Raw genomic sequence first — 6000 nt, 5'->3', positions numbered from 1 at the left:
CCTCCAATCTCTCCTTCGGCTCTCTTTTTCTGTCCCTTCTAATCTCATGTCTCCCACCAGCCCTCTTTCTCTTCCTACCAAGCACAGATCATTGCCACCTCCTTAGTCCCATGCTACTTTGCCCTTAAAAAAGAAAAGGTATACTGGCCGGGCGTGGTGGCTCACACCGTAATCCTAACACTTTGGGAGGCAGAGGCGGGTGGGTCACCTGAGATCAGGAGTTCGAGACAAGCCTGGCCAACATGGTGAAACCCAGTCTCTTCTAAAAATACAAAAATTAGCTGGGTGTGGTGGCTGGGTGCCTATAGTCCCAGCTACTCTGGAGGCTGAGGCAAGAGAATCGCTTGAACCTGGGGGAGGAGTTTGCAGTGAGCCGAGATTGCAACACCTCACTCCAGCCTGGGAGAAAGAATGAAACTCTGTCTAAAAAAAGGAAAAGGAAAGATATAAAGAAAGAATAAATATACATAGCCAAGTAAATCCCGGCTTTCCCTTCTCCAGTGCTGGAAAATGAGGTCACTGCTCCCCCAACCACCAAAATAAATATGGAGCCTGCCCCCCAGAGCCTCACGGTGCTCTGGGTAGAGTGCTATGTCCCCCTCCTTTGGTGACCACGTGTCCACTGACCGTGCTGGACTGGGCAGAGCATGTGATGGCCCTTGCCACATTGCCCTAGATGTCATTCACTGCCATGACTTCAGTTACTACTTCTCAGCTGATAAATGTTCATATCCAGCCTCGAGTCTCCTCCTAAACCACAAAACGATAGTCCTGGATTTCCAGTGCCACACGGTGTAACCTGAGCACCTCCTGCGGTTCCAGCACCCACCCTTCCTCCTTCCCCTCTTTCAGGCTCCGTATCTAATCAATAACCATGTCTGCTGATTTTGCCCTCGAAATACGTTTCCTATCCATTCATTGGCTTTCCATACCAAGACAACCATCTCTGTTCCAGGCCTCTCATCTCCCCGCAAGACCACTGCAATAACTTCCCTCCTGGTCCCTGGCCTCCTCATTCCAATTCATTCCCCTCGTGGCAGCTACACTGATCATGCCACCTCCTTTGTTTAGGATCCTTTAATTCACCACAAACCAAATCTGAATAAAGTAAGGCAAGAACAGATTTAATATTAGGACATAGGACTGCCTGCGGTCACCATGGAAAGGGCAGGGATGAAGGCCAGGGTACCTTGACTCAATACCACCAGAATTCTCACCTGAAGTTTTGTGTTTTTACTTTTCCTGGTATGTTGTTTTTACTCTATTCTAATTCATACCAGTTTCTACCATGGGAGGGACAATGTTAGCCACATATCCCCGGAAGCTGTATATTCCTTATCTTCATCTAGCTGTCACCCCCAATATCAGCTACCACCTTTGGTTCTAGGTTTTAAAACTCCTGGGACACTCACTTGAATGAGGTGCCCACCCCTAGACCAGTCAGCTGTGGCCAGGCAGCAGAATCATGTAGCTACAAAATTTCTAATTAATAATTCCTAGTTATGCAAAATTAGCAGGGTGATGTCATGGACTATGGACTATGTAATTTCCAAAGAAATGACAATGGGGGCCCATCCCTGCATACCAGGGCCTTCCTAGAGATGTGGGAAACTGGCCAAGGCAGGCAGCCATCCAGATTGATGATGTCCACCACAAACGACTCCTCACTCATTTCGGTGCCATCATCGTATTTTCTTAGTGGGATTACGTCGCCCTTTGAGAAATCAATAACAGGTATAAACTTTGTTCCTAGAAAAATGAACATTCCACAAAATTTTGCATAAATTACAAGACTTGTAGACTATCTAAAGCCCAATCTCTGGTCCTCAAGTGAAGAACTCCTGCCTTGGAATCAATGTCTTTGCCTGGCTTCCAAGGTCCGGCATGCTCTGGGCCCATCACTCCGCATTGGCCCCTGGTCCTTAACACCTATTCTCTAGCCATGCCTGACTCCACATGCGGACAGAGTTGCTCCACATTTTTGCTTGTGTTTCCCTGCTGCACCACACCTATTGAATTCATCCTGCAAAACTCAGTTCATGAAGCAGCTTCTCCAGGAAACATCCCCAATTCCAAGCTGAGTTTCTAGATTCAAATTCCCTGATACCCCCAAACGCCATTTCAAATCGTTCCTAGTAAAGGTTGAAAGTGTTCTGGAAACTGTCCAGGTAGTCATAGAGGCATAAAGCACAGACCCTGATGAAAAGCCATTCTTGGCCATCTGCCAGTAGATATCACTGTGGTAGGGGCACAGTGGGTCAAATCCAGGCTGTTTTAATGTAGCCTGTAAACTAATAGTTTTTTATGTTTTTGAATGGCTGACAGAAAAATAAAAGAATAATATTTTATGACATATAAAAATTGTATGAAATTCAACAGCCAATGTCCAAAAATAGCTCTGTTGAACACAGCCACACTCATTTAAGATTTCCATATTGTCTAGGGCTTCCTTAGCAATACAAGAGCAAAATTGAGTCATTACGACAGAGTCCATATGGCCCACAAAGCCTAAAATATTTACTATCTGAACTTTTACAAACAAGTTTTCTGCTCTTTATTGTAGACACTCCAAAGAAGCACCATATTTCACTGAAAGGAAGATGGCGTCAACCTCATGACACCATTAGTTCATGTGCCAACAAGAAAGAAAGGAAGCTGCCACTTAGACCTCAACAATGAATCTCAATTTCAGAGATACGCAAATTTAGGGGGAAGATGCTTTTTTGGAATTGATTAAATTGTTCTTAAATGCCTATCACGTGCCAGAAAATATGATTGTTATTTTATATTCATTTTCCTAATTAATAATTCCTCATTATTTGTTACCCCAGTGAACCTTTTTCCAAGAGGAAAGAACCATTGTGCCTACATCATAGAAGAGGAAACAGGCTCCAAGGGGTTACGTGACATGCCCAAGGCCACAGAGATGAGTCAGAGGTCTGACTCCATAGCCTGACTCTTTTCCACTTAACCAGGCTGCAGTGCCTTTCCAGATTAGTAACCTCTTCCCCTGAACTTCGCGCTCCAGCTGTAATCAACTGGGAACCTAAGGTTCTCCTGCCCCTAAGCCAACACAAAAGATCTTCCTCCCACTGGCCATATCCCTCACCAGCTCATCCTTCCCATTGCTGCCAGGCCATCTCTTTCCTGAGGAGGCATTCACAAATCAGACGAGCACTCGTTTTTGAACTCTCCCCCAAAGTGTCAGTTTACCTTTCTATTTCTCCATGACTAGCCTGGGTTCCTCAGAGGTGGGAAAGTTCTCCCTGCACCATCACCAGTACCTGGCACGGCACCTCATGCAGAGTGGGGACCCAGTGCTCACTGGCTGTGTGGATCAACAAGGAATGGGTGGAAGCTCACAGCAAACAGAGAGCGTAAATATTTTACAATTACACATTGTCCACTTGACCCCTGGTTCTTACAGCCAGCCTCAATCCTCTGCCTCCTGTACTCTGCAGACCAGCACAAGAGGACTGAACACAGCAGTGCTTGAGGCCATCACTTGGAAAACTCATTTCTCCCCGAGTCGCCTCATTTGGGTGTCATCTCCCCAACACTCTTCTCCTGGTCCCAGAGACCAACTCTGTTCTCTACTTTTTCTGTCTCTCATCCACTTGCCCATCAGCATCTCCCCTCTGGTCAGGCATGGCCGCCATGACCTCCAGGCTGGTCACCATGCCGCTGATTGCTCCAACATTTCCTCTAACTCTCAGCTGTGCTCTCAGAGATCCCCATTCTCCACTGACCCCCTAACTGGGTTCTGAAGAGGGAGAGTCACAGATATCTCCTGCTCACACCACCAGCCCCTCTTCTTAGACTCCTAGAAAGTTCCTCTCCTTTCCCCAGAGAAAGGCAGCATTGTTTGTTCTTATGGAAATTTAAGCCTCAAGAGGGGATATGGAAGACTTAAAAATCTGTATGTCAATTATCTAATCTCATAGATTGACCACTTCATCAGCAGTCCAGTCACATCCTTTCTAAGAGGAAGTATTATCTATCATCAGGAATACTTTCAGCTACAATAACAGATAACTCAACTAGCAGTTGTTTAAATCAATATGAATGTATTTTTCTCAAGAGTTCTAGAGGGAGGCATTTACTCCAGTTAGCTCAGTAGCTCAACACTGCCAACAAGAGCTTATGATCTTCCATATTTCTGTTCTTGCTAGCCTTTTCTTTGGCCTTTCATCCTCACGCTGACATGATGGCTGCTGGAGCTCCAGACATTCAAGGCAGAATGAAAGGGGAAGAGCTGGCATCAATCTACAGCTATCCCTTTTACTGAGAAACAAAAGCCTTTCCAGGAGTCTGGACTCAGGGCCCGCAGCAGACTTTCCCTTACTCTCATTGGTCAGAACTGGATCACGTGACTACCCCTAGCTGCAAGAGGAAGACGGTTGTCATAACTAAGAATAATCATGATTCATTAGCTGGGCCTGAGAACACAGATGCCTGAAACAGCCGTGAAAGGAAACAGGTATGAAAATAGGATCGCCAACTGTAGAGGGTACAGTGAATAGGCTTGCTCATCCCCAGTTCCAGCACCTTCCCAGCATGCAAGGCCTGTAAAGCAAAAAAACTGCATTTTCCAGACTTGCTTGCAGCTAGCATCACAAATGCAATTTTGGTTTCTCCAATCAGCTGCGCATGAATGGGATTTTGAGTCAAGTGAAGAAACCGGCAGGAGGAAGACATTTTGTGGGTGTGGGTCCGGCACTGCTTCCTCGCTGTCAAGGACGATCTTCCGGTTTAGTGCTTCCTGATTAGGATAGAAGCAGCAGCTTCCTGGGTGGGCCAGCTCTGTGCTGGTGTTGAGAGCCGTTTCTAGAAGCTCAGCCTAGTGTCTGTGTCTTCAGCCCTCTGAGGCTGTGCGCCATCTAACCCCCTTAATAAATTCCTTTTTTTCTTAAACACACCACTGAAGTCGACATTATTAGTCCCACTTCACAGATGAGTAAACAGAGGCTCCACTAGGAAAGCTAAATGCCTTGTTTCAGGCAACCCTACTCATAGTGGCACAACTAAAACTTAGAATAGGTCTGTCCACTGCAAACACTAATGTTCTCCCCTCCTGTACCCACCCAGCTGTCTTGACAGGCAAGGTATAGAAAAGGTTTTCAACTCCTGAAAAGAGTTAAAAGTTTAGTTAGCAATAGAAGACACAGTAGATGACAGTGGTAAAAGATTTCAGAGCTGCTATGAAAGTGTTATGGCAGGGGTCCCAAGAGTGCCTTGATCCTGCCCTATTCTTCTGAAAGGGTTTCTACCCAAGGCAGCTATAGACCAGGAACAATGGCCGAATGAGAATGAGTAGCCTACTTTATTAGCATTTGAGTCAGTGCCTGGTAACAGCCAAAGTGATAAAAGTCTGAGGTAGATCATAAAACTTAGGCTTGAGGGCAAAGAGAGATTTTCCACCTGTTCCCAGCCTTGCAGGGATCCAGTAGGCTCAGGTGAGTTCTGACCTTTAAGAAATAGTAATTTTGCTTAGTGCTGTAACTGGGTTCACTAAATTTCTCAGGCTTAGACAAAGGACATCAATAGTTTATGGAGTTGAAGAGGTGAGCAGAGGCAGGTCTGACTGCAAAGGAAGTCAGAGAACACATCTGTCTTATATAAACACTTTCAGATAATTCAAAAAGAAGGAACACTTTCCAATTCATTTTATGGGGCCAAATCAACCTTAATACCAAAACCTGACAAGGACATTACATGAAAGGAAAAATTATAGGACCATCTATTCCATGAATATAGATACAAATCCTAAACAAAATATTAGAAAATTAGATATAGTAATATATAAAAAGAATATTACATTACAGCTAAATTTGTTTTATTTCCAAAGTGCAAGGTTCATCGAGCAACGTGGGGTGGGAGTGGTGGCTCACACCCGTAATCTCAGCAGGGATTACTAGGATTACAAGGGATTACTTTGGAGGCCAAGGCAGGCAAATTGCTTGAGCCCAGGAGTTCGAGACCAGCCTGGGCAACATGGAG

Source organism: Saimiri boliviensis, chromosome 11, assembly GCF_048565385.1.
Source record: "Saimiri boliviensis isolate mSaiBol1 chromosome 11, mSaiBol1.pri, whole genome shotgun sequence".
NCBI lineage: Eukaryota > Metazoa > Chordata > Mammalia > Primates > Cebidae > Saimiri > Saimiri boliviensis.
The sequence above is the reverse complement of the archived record's forward strand: the minus strand, read 5'-3'. Positions refer to the sequence as shown.